Here is a 16,438-nt window from a genome sequence, read left to right as displayed (position 1 = left end):
AATAAATGCTGAAATTAATGCAAATATGATATATACAAATATATATAATAAAAATGCACAATATACTGTATACAATGAAATAGAATAATATTACATTATTTAGCTATTATTATTTATTTCAGCATTAACTTATTTTAATTGTTTTGTGTCAGGATTCATATGGATTCATATGTCATATGAGAGTTGAACGGGGGACCTCTTGATCTGCAGTCAAATGCGCTACCACTGAACTACACCCCCTTACGCGTACTGTGAGGCTCGCTTGAGGAATCGTATTTGCAAACAGTAGAGGGGCTTCAAGCTCAATGGAAAAGCCATCAGAGGTTGCAGCTCTTTAGATCCAGATCATGTTGATTTCATCTCTGCTTAACTTTGTCCATATAACTACGTCTCTTGTGTTTCATTTGTTGACCACTGACTCTGTAAAATTTGTTTATAAGAGCCATGTATCCCACCCCGGTACAATAGACCTTGTATTGTTACTGTCATGTGGTTATAGAATAGTGTTGGAACATAACACTCTTGGTACCCCTTCTGTTAATACACATTATATACAGTCATAGCTGTGACTCCATATCAGTCCATATGATAAATAATGTTATTTATCTTGTATTTTTTTCTTGTATTTGGGGTTTCTGGCAGCTGTTATATTGACAGAATGATGAGTCAGACTTGTAGGTGAGTTTGTGCTGAAAAAAAGACAACATACTTGTGAGGTAAAGAGGACAGTTTGAAATGTTCTGAAAGATACAAAGAGACAAATTAATACATATAAAGTTTGCAAAAATGAGCCAAAATGAACCTAGTGTTCAGAGGGCTAGTTCTTGATAAAACCTCTTTGAAATTCCTTTGTATGGTATGCACACACTATATCTGTGCTGCAATAGCCGAGTGGTCCACCGATGTAATGACGAAAATCTTGCAAATTAGTGACAATATATATTTTTTACTGTGGGTAGTTAAAAGAACAAGTCATTACATTATAGTGAATATCATTTAGAACTGGAGCTATTAAATGTAGCGTTATGATAAGGGGGTATAACTCAGTAGCAGAGCATTTGACTGCAGATTAAGAGGTCTCCAGCTTAACTCTGGATGCCCCCTCATTAACAAAGATTAGCTTTTTCTTGCACAGTATTTCTGCTTTGCACAGACAGAACTGATAAAATACATTTTAATAAATTTTCTTTCCTTGCTCAGCATTAGTTTGTGCATTTCATTTATTTTCCTAACCTTTTCTTTTGAACCCCCTATAATTAATTGCAATACAAAACAGATGACTATATCTGTTTTGGGGATTTATCTCCATCACACGTACAGCAGTGGGACTGAGCCACACTTTAATTCATACTTTGCCATAAAAAGTCTTTAACTCATCAGCCTTTGAGATTCTCATCTCTAATCAACGGCGAGGAGACGAGTTAACCTGAGTTGAACGGATGGTCGTGCGTCTCGGTGAAGCATGTGTTCGTTATCATTCACAATCACGTGTGCCAAGACACACACGCACACGTAGGAGGCTATCGTCTCCTCAGGCTCATGCTCTCACCTGCACGCTCAGAGACTCATTAGAGAAGGAAGGAGGAAGGAGCTGAGGGAGGGAGGGCAGAAAGAGGAGGAGGAAGAAGGATCTGTGTGTGAATGAAGGCAGTGTGTGTGTTGAAAAATATGTCCCAGTAGCCAACTTAAAGGACATTGGTAAAGCAAAGTGTTCCTGAGGGGAAAATATGCTCTGTGTGTGCACACGTGTGTGTGTGTGTGTGTGTGTGTGTGTGTGTGTGTGTGTGTGTGTGAGTGCGAGTGCGTGGGGGTGAGTCAGGCTAAGAGTGATTCAGAATTAGATGTTTGTTGTTGTGTCTTCAGGCGGGGATGGAGTGTATTCGACGTGTGGATGTGTCTACATGTGTAGGTGCATGTGCAGAGCACCTTTGCCTTTGGTGACAGGTTTAGAGGGCAGAGCGAGAGTGTGTGTGTGGGTGGGTGTGTGTGTGGGTGTTCTTGTTTCAACCTTTTAATGTGTGTGCTGCACAAGCTACTGTACATGTGTGTTATTCTTGTTCGTATCATTCACATTCTCCAGGGAAGTGGCCAGTCTACCATTAGAGTGCGTGTTCACTTCTCTGACAGATCTGTTCCTGAGGCCGGTGCTGCTGTTAAATATCACACACCTGGATGCACAGCGTGTGCCGCTCCCTTTCTTTCAGTGTCTTCTAAGACCCTATTACCACGCTAATAATATGTCCAACAAATCACACAGCACTTTCACCTTGATGAGTCTTAGTCAGAGAGGCCATATAGCACATACGGGATTAGGAATGACTATCTTTAATACCGCAGGAGCTGAAAAGCCGGGCAGAGGGAAGACGGATGAAGGAGAGAAAGGTTTCTTTTAATAATGTCCCAAATATATATATATAAATACCACTGCCGATTTCAAAATGCATCTACTGTTTCTGTTTGTGCTGTGAAATGAGAAATGGGAATTGGTGAGTAGTTGGATTTAGTTATGTATATATGTGTGTATATTTTGGTTTATATGAAACAGAATCTGATGATTGAAGAGCAAGAAAGCTGGTTTGTATCTTATAATACTGCATATTTATACATGTATGAAAAATGATGTAACATGATTCACCGGTGGTGTAAGACCTACTCAGATCTTTTACTTTACCAACCTACAGTAGTGATAGCAGATTGTGAAAACACTTAACAACAATTAACAGTTCTGCACTTAATATTTTAGGTTAAAGTAGAGAATTTTTTCAAGCAAAAAGTAAAAAAATTAAAGTACTCTTAATGTACTGTATTATAATATTGGATCATTGTGATTTAACTTCATCACTGAAGGAGGTTTGTTTACATAGTTCCAGATATAAGATAAAAATGAATAAACGCGACTGAACAAACACAATGATGAAGAAAATTATGAGTAATTATACAAATATGCAAACAAGCAGACTCAGTAAACAGAAGTTGATTAAAAGTAGCCATTGATATTTCAACAAGCAAGCTAGGAGAGAAACACTTAATGCAACTCATCACCTTAATCTTCAGTCAAACATAAAGTACTGGCTCTTGGAACACATAATTATATCTTCTTGATATCATTTAATCTTTCACATTATATCATATTAAATAAGGTCTGGAAAATCTTAATATGCAAGGTAAATATATACAACATCTATCAAATAAATGTAGTGGAATAAGAAGTACAATAGTTCCCTCTGAAGCGCAGAGGAGACCAAAAAGGAATTCACTCCACACATGAAAACATGACACAAATGCTACCTGATAACAATCAGTTTCATTAGTAACACACAACCCAGTCGATGCAAACTCATCGGGGTTGTGTAAATTATGAAATGTTAATCTGTTATTTGTAATTCTGAAAGTGGAAATGGGTGCACGTTCATTTTGAAATGCAAAATAATTTTGGCAGTATGTAAAAGATTGCAATTATTATAATTATTATTATTTTGCAGATCTTAAATGAAGTAGAACTGACTGTATAGGCCTGATGCATTCACTGCCCTCGCCTTTGTGTTTGTGAACTTTGGGAACCCACTTATGCAGCTGGATTTGCATTGAGTGAATTGAAGCGAAATATTTAAATGGCATCAGTCTTGCTATTAAAGCTAAGCAAAACATCAGACAAACAGGGGGGAGCATATCTCTCTCTCTCTCTCTCTCTCTCTCTCTCTGTCTCTTTGTATATATATATATGTGTGTGTGTGTGTGTGTGTGTGTGTGTGTGTGTGTGTGTGTGTAGAGGAGCAGGGGGAGTACTGTCCCTTGCCTATGTTCAGTGTGTGCAGCAGCTGCAGCTTTCAGCCTCAGTCTACACTGTAGGGGCCATTCTGCTGTTTGAAAGACTGATAGCTACAAAGAGCAGAATGCTGATGAGAGATGACTCCGAGGAGAGCGCTGATGGTGCGTTTCAAACACACTCTTTCCCCCTCTGCGTGTTGCAATTCAACATTTGTATGAAGTGAAAACAAAAACCCCGGTTCCGGGTCAAGGATTCAGAGCAGGCTAAAAAAAAATAAGGGTCGCACCATTAGGAGCTGTTTTTTGGATGAGGCGAACGCGAGGGTAACGCGGCCATCAAACCGTGCGTCGATTTCACAACTGGCCAGAGGGCAGGGGAATCTTGACTGAATTTGGAGAGAGTAGTCCCCTCCCTCCTTCCTTAATACGAGGTCTTATCCTTTGTTGTCCTCTGTGCGTGACACAGGAAAAAAAAAAAAGACCATGGATACAGATGCTGACCTACGCCTGATGCACACATAGTATATTACAGAGGAAAACCCTGCACGGGAAGCAATCAATTCTCACACTCTATAGAAACAAATAGGCATGCGTATACACCTAAACACACAAAGGGAGCTAAACACGCATGGTGCCCACAGTCTAATGAGACAGAATTGAAGAGAGTGCATGAATAGAGTGCATGAATAGAGTGCCCTGTTTCAGCCCATACCAAGTGCTTTGCAGAGACAAAGCTCTCATCCATAGTCTGGCACTAAGGGTAGAAAATGTAGTAGCTTGCTAGCCAGCGCACAGTATAGAGATATTAAAATATCAGAAAGCGGGGGGGGGACTCGGCACACTGCTATCCTTCCTCACCATCCCCCACCTTCCTCCCTGTGGGCCCTCGCAACCCACCCCCACAAATCCCAGCACACCCTCACCCTTCTGCTAACCTCCCTCATTCTGCTCTCACTACTGTTCTCTGTCCCCATCCCCCTCTCCAAAACCTTCACTTCCTCATCATCATCCACGAAGGACCAAAATTACTCTTTACACATCACTTACACAACATGCCACTGGATGAAAATAATGGTTCATTCCAAGCTGAAGGTAATGTATATACACATACGATGCCCCTGGGCCAGTAACCAGCTATATAACCCAACCACAACCCCTGATGATGATATAAATAACAGATTTGACCTTGATTACTGCAACTTGTGTTTTTTTTCATTACTGATTCATCTGTCAATCACCCTCTCAAAAAATGGTTTAGTCTATAGAAGTTAGTTTTAGTTTGGGGGGAAAAACAATCAAATGCGTAACATATTACCAATGCATTGGCATAGAGTGTAGCTCAGTGGCAGCGCATTCACCTGCTGATCAGAAGGTGCCCACTTCATCACTGTGTGTTCTTGCTCGACCAACTTTGTCTTTTTGTTCTGTGCCAAACGCTGTAGCCGACATTTCTAACAGTGTGTGGAATGCGAGAAGTGGATTTAAAAGCAGCAGACACTTCCGAGTTCAACTCTAGATGGCCCCTGAAACTGTATAGATATAACTCAAGTACAATTTTTACTTTGTCCTCTCTGGGAATGGTGTTTATGTACATGGTAGCTCTGTTTCGAGTGTCCATGGCAGCCACTGAGCCGCAAACAGAGAAGAGATAACGGTTTCCAAGTAAGAGAAGTTTAAGAGTGTGGACGAAGGGGTCTACTTTTTTTTTTCTGCGTCACTTTTTTAAAACTCCCCCCCCCTTGTAACTGCATGTTCATGGAAAGTGTAGTGTCCAAAATGTAAACCTTCTTTTCAGAGGTGACACCTCTTTCTCTAAACAAAGATTTTTCCCAAAACCATCCTGAGAAAAAAAGGTATAAATAGAGATGGTGATGAAGCTACATTCAAATGATTATGATCTCCTATTTACTTAAAGAAGAACAAAGATTGCCCTCAACCTCTTGGTCTTGGTCTTTATGAATGGTTTCTGAGCGCAATGGTTGTTGAATGGTCACACACATGCCACAAAGTCACTGGTGTAATTCCAGCCGTGGACCTTTGTTGCATGTCATACCCCCTTATCCTCTGTTTCCTGTCTGCCTTTTCACTGTCACTGTCCAATAAAGGCCAGAATGCCAAAGAATTATCTTCAATAAATAAATGGTTTCCATTCTTCCGTCAGATGAAGGTAGCATCTTATCCTTAACACTAGCTCTTATTTTGAAGGGGCACTCAAACCTAGGGCAACGCTAAAATGGAGGAAGGTGTTAAGAAAGCCTTTAGCTCATGGCAGAAAAAAGTATTAAAGAAGTAGTAAAATAAGTTATGCTGCAGACTTTAGCTTTAAAAAAAATCTGTTTTTTTAATCAGGGTAAAGAAATAAAATGTGCTAAGTTTAAAAATCACAATTGTTGTGTTTGTGTGGGCCAGTGCACACAAAACATCTTGCTCTTCTCCAACACATGACTTTGTCTGCTTTCATTGAGAGGCAGCAGGGTTGTGAAACAAACTGCTAACAAGCAGTGGATGGAAGGAACAACCCCCCCACAGAGCAAAAATATTTACAGACTTCAACACAAGGTTCAATTACTACATGCACACACAAAAACACACACATTCTTCGCTTATTGATAAGATTGATTTCTTGCGCTCAGATGTACTTCCCTGCCAGCCGATGTGTGCAGGAGCTGCTTAGATTGGTGATTTATGACTGGCCATGAATAATTGGTCTCTGGGCTCAGCTGAGAGGAGAGGCGCTGGGGATGCACGGTGAAAAGACAAATGGGTTAAGCGAGGTAAAGCGGGACAGAGGAAAAGGAGATGAAGGGGAACATAAGAGCGTTAGCCTGCTCCTGTACAGAAGCCATGGCTTTCCTGTGAAGCTCATTGTCTCGGGCCAAAGCCGACCTGAGACCTGCCAACTTCACTCACCCCCCTCTGCTTTGTCAGGGCTGACAATGTCAACGCTCAGCAAAGAGATGACAAACAGACTTAAAGTGAGGTATTAATAGTACGTAAATCACAAACAGGTCCCTGAGGATGTAATGCAATCCAACAACACTAATGAGTGACTGATTAACAGCTGTCCTATTAAAGTTGTCCCGTTCTTAGCAACCTGACATTTCACTTTAAATAAGTTAATAGCTTAACTTCCCCCCCCCTGTAGCTAGCGTGAAATTGGCACTTAGAGCATCATGAGTAGTGGACATCTATTTAGGGTGTGACAATGAGTCAATCACTTAGAAACACGCATGACTTCCCGCTACAATTAATTAGCATTGTGTAATGAAAAGTGGCTTTGGCCCAGCGGCAGCGGGGCTGTTTGAATCAGACATCTTAGAGGGGCAACCATTGACTTCACCATTCAAGCTATACGTGCTGCTGCGTTCAATGGCGGCAGCTCCACACACACACACACACACACACACGGACATGCTGCCATGGAAGGAGAGCACATAGACGCCAAATGCCGCTGCCAGCCGCAGTTGAATTTGTTTACTCTAGATAAGTCCAGACATCCTTTCCATCAGAGAGACTAAATACTGAGAAGAGTATTTTGGCTGAGCTTGTGTAGAAGAAGAGGCGGGGACATCTGTACTACATAACATACATGCATCGTCACGATGCACAGAGCAACTCCATATTCTAATTAAGGTTTTATTTAGGTTAAACTGTTGACATGAACCCTTGATAATCTGCAACTGAGTCTCCCTGATGACATGAATGAATCACTTTAACGCCAATGCTCTTGTTCACCTGTGGTGACCGGCCATGAGATTAAGCATTCTGATGCCTGCTGTGCCCTGCCTCTCTCTTTGCTATACATTACAATGTTTGGACTAGGATCATTTATTCATCATGTGTTCATGTTTAATGCATAGAAAATTGTAATCTATATCTTTCGACAGACTCCTAAGAAAGAATACATTTAAAACCAAACTGGCTCAGAAAAAATAGCCTTACAAGTCAAAGATGTATTTTAATATAATGCTATATCAAGAAAAAATAATAATGTGTTCACCTCAAGATCAAATAATACTGTTAAAAATGTGTGAGAGACGTTTGAGAGTGTGGAAGAAGGTGTGTATATTTGTTTCTCTCACTCTAACCCTTGTGACTACACGTTTATGGGAATAGTGTCCAAAATTTAAAATCTTCTTTTCGGAGGTGACACCTCTTTCTCAAAACAAAGATGTTTCTGCACTGTACTTGTCATCGAGGGCTTGTCTAACTCAGGAAAAGGCATAAATAGTAGAGGGTAAAAGAGCCATAACATACATATATTTATTTTAATTTAATAAACATAAAGAGTAATATTGCAAGTTTTTTATGGGGGATAACCTATGCAATACCTTTTGTTGAAATGCATCTATAATCATATAATCCTGAGTTTAAGTTTGTTCAATTGGTCAAAAAGTAAAAGATGTACAATGGCATCATGCAGTAACTTCTCAGTATCAGAGTGTTTGAGAGAAACTATAACATGCAACTAGTCAAAATAAGGTTAACAGGAATATCATTAAGAATGTCAAGAATGTAAAATGACAAATCTGGGAAGAATGGAGTCTTGCAGGCCTAAAACATGAATCTCTTGCTTCCCTGAAATGTATACCATGTACATCTCAGAAATGAGAACACATCATCTTCTGTGCAACATTTTCTCGTATTTATAACAACTGTATGTTTGTTGCCTTGAGGAGGTAATTCACTCGCTGCCTTTAGGATGTTTTCGCAGATTCTTGCGGTTGTGGGACACCCAATCAAAAAGAGTAATACGAAATGTGTTGTTGACCCTGACCCTGTTTCTTTTGACAAACCCACGGGGCATCATTCATATTTATATCCGGCCATGAATGACAGGGGACAAGGATCTCCCAAGCTATTATACTTCTGGGTAATAACTCAGTTTGAGTGCATAGCATCCATCAGCCATCCTTCACTTTCATCTGACTGCACCATGGACACTATCACGCCACTGCCACTGTACTCGCCTTAAGGAGTAAAGCAGGCTGACTGAAGACTCCGGCTGCAGGAAGGGCCAAGGTTTATCAAACCACAATACTAAGAGTAAGAGTTGATACAGAGTTCAGCCTGAATTCATTAAAGTGATTCACATCAGCCTCAGCTGTACTTTGTGTTTCCTGTTAATTAGCAAACATTAGCACGAAACTAAGATGACCATGGTAAAGATTAACCATGATAGTATTGTTATTGTGAGAATGTTAGCATGCTAATGTTGGCATTAAGCTCTAGTACAGCCTCACATAGCTGCTGCAGTAGCTTGGCTGCACACTCTTCTTTTTTATCTTATCCTCCAATTATCAGAATGCAGCTTTTTTAGTCAGGATGCTTCGATAGCGATATCTGGCTAATACTGACTCAAATAGCTGGATCGGTGACAATGGGGCCGATCTTTTTATTTAAATTCTATGTGTATCAATAACATTATATACTTCTGTTGTATTTAAAAGGTTTGTACTTTAATTCCTGATCATTTTTAAGATGTTTACCAAGTTGCTTGTGTACAATTTGTTATTTTAATAATGAATACAATGTATACATTATATTATAAATTGATATTTAAGTATTTACTTGTCAGCCTATTGTTTTAAAAAGTGAAGAAATCAATGTGTAAGTCATGCCTGATGTTTCCTTACACGTAACATAATGATACTAGTCTCTTCCACTCAGGCAGACATTCATTAAACACAACTCAATATCAGCCTACTGTATACCCAACGCCCAGGTATCAGCATCAGTATAGAGACTGAACAATTTGGATCGGTGCATCTCAAATGTAGGTATGCCAAAAAATGAATATCAATCAGGTTGTAGTCCTGACTGAAATTAGTTTTTGTTATTATTCAGTAGCTGCACTACTTAAAGCGCAAACAATTACCTACTTAATTTATGAGCTGCTACCATGAACTTTTAATATAAATCCATAATTGTATGTAACAAAACTGCTCCAAAGAATATGTAGTATGCTGCTTCCATTGCTTGCTGCTCTCAGTCAATGTGTTTTATTCAGAAACATACCCAGGCTCTTTCTTTGTTATTGCTGTTGAGGTGCCTTCTCCATGAGCTGTCTTTTATTGAGGATTTTGTTTCGTGTTTAGAGATCAAAACATGCCAGCGACTACAAAACAAGATGAAATGGAGGCACAGAGAAATAGAGGAGGCAAGTGAATGCAAAGCTGCCAACATTAAGAATTGATTCACAGTCGCAGCCAAGTCCAGCAGATGGTGAGTGAATGTAAACGGAACTGAGCAATCAAATTCCCTACAAACACTTAAAGGATGCAGAGAAGGGGAGCAAAGACGAGATGGAAACATACTGACTGACTTGCAGCAATATGTTCTCGCCTACGGTTACACTTGCTCCAATGCAAGTTTAATCATCCAATCATGCTTGCCATGTCAACTGACAGGTCTGGTTGTGCAAACATTTGATTTTGCTCACACTGATACTGGATCTAAACCCCAGAAATGCAAGACGGGAGGCTCATGTTGTCATCAACACGGTCTGGATGTCGTCCAGCAACGCAAAGATAAGAGAAGGAACAGAGTGAAAACAATGGAGGAACAGTTTATCTAGTACAGACATATAGCAGTGTGATGTTCATGAAATCAGATTTATATGATCTCTGCGTCTTTAAAAATCACAATGGAATACACCACAGCACAAGCTTGAAGAAGATGAGTACAATCAAGAATTCTCTAAAGAAATGAACCCCACGTTCTCTAAGCCGAGAGTATACGGACTCCATAAATCGATTGTTGCATGAGGCAAATCTTTCAGGCCGCCTCCCAGCCATTGTGTGCAGTATATACAACAACCAAATACAACCCTGCATCACAGTAAAGACCACACAGTGCTGTGCTTACATTTGCCCGGATCAAGATACGGGCAGAGTGTATTCTCTTCTTGTTTAGGGCTGTGTATGGCTAAGAGATTAGATAAACACAAGTATCTAATGTAAGATGGAAAAATCATCTGCGGTCTCAGAGGCCACATTGTGTTGTATTCTACTATCCCATACAGAAAAGGGTTTACCTGCTATCCAGCCAGCCTATATTCTGCTTGAAATTAAACATTTTAAAAGATTTTCATTGAAACCCAGGTCCCAGTTTTTTCCACAATAGTCAGAGTCCCCATCAAGAGATCACATGGTTACACCTGAGGCAGGGTGGACAGCACAAGCACTTCTGCCTGGATAGGACACGCCCCTCTCAGGTGCAATCACTTCACCCAAACGAGAGGCTATATATACTGCCTTGCTCCCTGTGTTATGCTTTCTATGTTTCATTTTTTTTTTTTTTTTAAACTGCCTTGCCTCAGCTATGTTGGCTTAAAGCACACAGATTCACGAAGAAATCTACAAAGAAAGGGGGAAGAAATGAACCAAGAGGCTTTAATTGTGAAGCAGCCAGAAGAAACGCAATGCATTTGTCACCGTGGTTAGCACCATCGATTATCAAAAATGAGACAAAGGGCATTTTTGTGATTTTTTTAATTTTATTTATTTTTTATTTTTTCCCCCAGTGGATCAGTTTTATTCTTGCATGGGAGTAATGGAACAAGAAGGAACATTGCCAGTGAGCTGTCGGATAAAGAGCTGCAAGCCTCCAACTCAACAAGGTAACCAGCTTTGCTTTATTTTTCTGTGTGCTACTGTTTTGTGTAAAACAAATCACATGAAATCATATCGAGGTTTCATTTCTTTTTACCAACTTGCACTGTTTGGTTGCACTACACCTTCATTTCGTCTGTTGTACTCTGACAAAGTAGCTGCTCGATGGGATTCTGCTGTGCTGTTTTCCTGGTAAACACGGGTGTTGCAAATTCTTAATAAGATCTTAAGCATTACAAGACAAAGCGAATAAGAATAAATCATCCGGGTTAATGCAAGAGACAGGTTCGCGGACCTCAGTGGGGAAATGTGTGTGTCAGTCCTGAGGGTTGAAGCTTAAGGGGTATGAGAGCAGTGATGAGATCCAGAGACAAACACACTGTGCCAGTCGAGGAAGCTGCTGCTGCTCTCCCCTACGGCCTGCACATACAATCACTAAGTCATTATCATTCTCAGAACAAACTGGTTTCTTATATAGTCTTTATGTTAACGATCTGTCTTTAGGCTTCTTTAGGAGAGAGCCACAGTTCCCTCGACTCCTAAAAACTGCATTCAAGACTGCCCTGTGCAGCAAAGGCCCAATCCAATAATAAACAGAAAAAAAAGGAAAACAAAATAGAAGCAGCACAGAGCTATTTAAAGTCATGCCTTAAGCATTTCTGTCAAGTGAATCTTTTTTTCTTTTTCTTTTTTAGTTGTAGAGTCTCAAAGTGGTGGACCGTACGGCTATCATCAAGGCTACACTAGAAGCACGAGAGCATCTGTGCGCTCCTTTGGGCTTCTTCCTACCCATCACACTATGGTGGGCCACGGCTCTGATAATCCTGAGGCCTTGTGGCCATGCAAATCCACTCATGTATGAATGTTACTTTGTTTAAACATGACTCCAGGAGAAGAGACAGAGGACAGGACTGTCCTGGGAGACAAATCATGTGTTGGTGATGTAACAGGGAAGAGAAAAGCAACAGGGAGTCACCGCTTTGGTGTTTTGTTGCCCAACAAATATAGAAACAAGAGGAAGCCGACAGGTTGTATGTTTTCTGTATTCAGAATGTAAATCCATCACTATCAAATCAACCTTTCTATGCAAAAGTAAACTGAGATTTAAAAAGTATATATTTTTCAAGTCAATGCTGGGCTTTGCATTCATTGTACCCTTAACAATTGAATAATCAGCTGATTATTTCCTAAATTCATCAATTTTATCCACATTCAGTGGGCTTCTCTTTGTCCATCTCTACCTTTTGCTCTCACTATTCATGTACCTGCTGCTTGCTTGATTTGATTTTCTTGGTGTCATTTCATTGTAAATAATTTATTCTTTTCAATATTTTTTTTTTGACTGTTGGTCAGGCAAAATAGAAAGTTTGCAGACGTCCCTTTCGGCTGTGGGAACTTGTGGTGGCCGTTTGTTTTATTGACTACCACAAATAAATGCAAAGCAATTATTACTAAATAATCAAAGAGAGTGCTATTTAGAATTCTAATGGGATCATTTTACAATATATGGCAGAGGAGTTCAATTTCAAAGTAAAACATTTATCAAGATAAACTGATTTGAGTGGTAAAGTAGGGTTGCAAATATTGTTTTTCTCATTAAATTCGTCTAGTCTCTTTATTAATCTTATTTTATTCATCTAATCATTATTAGTCTAGTAATCATTCATTTTGTCAATGTCACAAACATTCATTGTTTTTATCTGACTGAAGATGTTCAGTTTACTTTGACATACGACACAGAAAACCATATCTGCACATTTGAGAAGCTGGAATCGGTACATTTAGCTTGAAAAGTGACTGAAACAAAAAACTGATTCTCTGTTTTTTTAAAACTACATGTATTAACTGATCAACTAATCATGTCAGCTCATTATTTAATCAGTCATCAGCCTTCAGAAAGTATCAATTTGTATCAAAGGACAGACAGACCTGTTATTACTAAACCATCTGAGCCACGCAAAACCGATTGGAAGTATTTCAGAAAATGATTTCTTGTTAGAATGATAACAACGTGATCTTTTTGGTGAAATATGAACTCATGAATATATTTACGGGTATTGTTGTATATTTAAAAACCTAGATCTAACCTTAATCCAGACTCTGCCTGCAACAAATCCTCAAAACCTACTCTAGTTATTTCCAAGGCTTCAGTAAAGCTCCAGTTAAATCTAGTGGTATGAGGTTTTCCATAAGAGACTTAATAAACACTGAAAATGACCCTAGAGCATCTCGGTGCCTGGAGGAACATGTTGTATATGGAACAGCAGCTAAAAATAACCCGGTGCTAGCCTGTCTCTTTCTTGCTTTTTATTAGTGTCACCCCTTGTATTTGCTTATTAGCCTATTCTCTGTGACATTTAAAGAGCCGCCACTCTGCTGGTTCACATGGGCCTGAAGAGTTTCAAAACACAGCACACTCAAGAAATAGAGCAAGATGCTGGGGTTTCCATGCTAACATGACTAAATACTTGTGTTAGCAAAGGTGGAAATAATGCTTTCAGAGAGAGAACAGGTTATACAGCCTAAAAACAACAAATTCCCCTTTTGTACTGGAACAGAAATGCTCACGCTCAAATGCATTTATCATGACCTAAATAATTAGCTCTTGTGACCCAATGGAGGTTGTGGCCTTTTGCACTATTGCAGGCAGTGGCAGGGAGGGCGAAAGAGGGTGGAGGGTCTACAACAGCTGACACAGAACTGATGAAATCAGTAACATGGGCAGTTACATTTTTACACTTCATGCGATCCTTCCTGTGTCCTCAACTGCTTTGGGATTCCATTGCTGTGTGTGTGTCTCTGTGTGTGTGTGTCTCTGTGTGTGTGTCTCTGTGTGTGTGTGTCTCTGTGTGTGTCTCTGTGTGTGTGTGTGTGTGTGTGTCTCTGTGTGTGTGTCTCTGTGTGTGTGTGTCTCTCTCTCTGTGTGTGTGTGTGGTAGCAAGGCGGTGACAGGGTGTCTGCATCGGTCCTTGAACCTGGCTGCTCTGTTTTTCCGCCAGTGACAGAGAGCGAGCAGGACGTCGCCCGAGCATGGCTACCCCAGCTGGGCCAATCAGGCGTGAGCGCTCGTGGACAGAGAAGCGCATTGCCTTCTGCCTGTGCAGCGCTGTGGCACAGATCCCCATCCCCATCCCTCTGCTGATCACTCCGATGTGTGTTTGTTCAGATAATGAAGGTGACTCTGTGTGTTTAATGAAATCTCTGCAGCCTTCTTCTCTGCACCTATGTTGATAGTGTTTCAGAGGATTACACAGAGTCGCATAGCTGAATGCTGTGGACTTGAAACTGTGACTGCTATGGGTTTATGAAAGTTGAAACCGGTGAGAGTATTTTGGGCCTGAAGCTGATTTTTTTGGGTCCTTTTAATGACATCAAAATTCTGACTAATAAAGTTTTGATGGGTTAGCAGTGCTGACAAGTTGACCCACTGAAAGTGCAACTGGGGTATATTGAGCGTGTAAATTGAGACTACATTTCCAAGAATCTTTTTGTAGAAATTGCTTGAACCATTAACGCCTGTGAGGAAAATGTTACTGGAGCGGAGCCATTAGAAGTGGTGGGTGGGATGTAACTTATGGCACATTTCCACCAAGCAGTCCAGTCCAGTTCGTGACACATTAGAATGGGTATTTTCGTGTTTCATTAAACAAAAGTTGGAGATGGGTCAATAGAACCATGATGGTCAGAGAGAGAGTCATCACTAGCGCATTACAGGACATCCTGCACAATCCCGCCTTTTTTTAAATAGCCAAGCCATCATCAACTGAGACTTAGCTGAGCTGCTGAGTGCAGCTGAGAATCCCGCCTACCCAGAGGGGTTACTATCGGCAGTGGAAACATGGCCTTGAGAAAATGACCGGTTCCCAAAGTGAGTGGAGTCTATGATGACTTTTTAATGTTAAAATATGAACTTCCTACGTTTTAGCCAGTTGTTGTTGGCCTACAGGATGTAATGGAGTTTAACTTGAGAGTTACTTCTGAACCATTTGGTGAAGTTCTGCACAAGAAGAGATGTTTGTTGTTTATTAGAACAGAGCAGTTAAGTTGTTTGTTTTCTACGATTGTTGTGTTATTTCCAGCTGCTGCTGCTATTGTGCGAAGTGACCAGTAAAACAGACCTGATGTTTTAAATAGCACTGAAACGATTCGTGGAATAATCAATTTTCATACATTACAAGTTATTTTTCAGGTGAGAATATAAGGATTTCATTCTTTTCTTGACCATTCTAGTTAATTGAAAGTCCTTGTGTTTTGGACTGTCGGTCAAATAAAACAAGCTGTTTGAATCCGTCATCTTGGCCTCTGGTTTGATCGGCGTTTTCCAATATTTCATGAAATTTTATAGACAAAACGAATGTATCAAACCAACAGAGAGAGGTTACCTGCCTACCTGCGCTCACTCTGCCCGTGCACTCATTGTGCATCACCGGAGTCTTCCACAAGGCTATAGGCAGACCAGCTGTTGCTAGCTTGCCAGCAATAAGTTACTGCATCAAAGTCAATTTTCAATCAAATTTCCCAATACTTTCATGTTGGCTTGTAAGCCGTGAGTCCTAACGAAAGCCATACTTAAAAAGCTTACACTTGCTGGTTTCTCCAAAGTTGCCTACCCCAGCTTGTACCTACTCTGACAACGCAAGACAAAAGTTAAACAGACGTGAGTCACATGAGCACACAGTGAGCAGTGTGGAAGCCCAAATGTTACCTCACCACCACTGAACCCAGGACTGTGACTAAAACAAAGAGGGAAGGTTGTGTCATTGGAGACCGACAGTGAATGAAAGGCATCTCTCTGCCATCATTCCTGTCACGCTGTGAGTCCGCCCCTCCTGTGACCCGAGGGAAGTGACATAAGACCTGTCACCCCAAATCACCGCCCGGCCCACGACAGCCGAGCTCATATGTAAATGTGTCAGCATGCGCAGATTCACGAGTATGACATATCAGTTTGAATATGCATGTTCAACACTGACTGGAGCGTAAACGTGTGTGTGTGTGTGTGTGTGTGTGTGTGTGTGTGTGTGTGTGTGTGTGTGTGTGTGTGTGTGTGTGTGTTA

General features: G+C 40.5%; 1 protein-coding gene across 2 annotated transcripts in view; it reads right to left on the bottom strand.

Annotated features, from left to right (window-relative positions):
* The window catches only part of gjc1 (gap junction protein gamma 1), a 41,281-nt gene that overhangs the window by 18,343 nt on the left and 6,500 nt on the right, over positions 1-16,438 (bottom strand). The window lies entirely within an intron of this gene.

The sequence above is a fragment of the Anarrhichthys ocellatus genome, unplaced genomic scaffold (genome assembly GCF_004355925.1).
Source record: "Anarrhichthys ocellatus isolate YVR2014 unplaced genomic scaffold, GSC_Weel_1.0 scaffold40, whole genome shotgun sequence".
NCBI lineage: Eukaryota > Metazoa > Chordata > Actinopteri > Perciformes > Anarhichadidae > Anarrhichthys > Anarrhichthys ocellatus.
The sequence above is the reverse complement of the archived record's forward strand: the minus strand, read 5'-3'. Positions and strand labels throughout refer to the sequence as shown.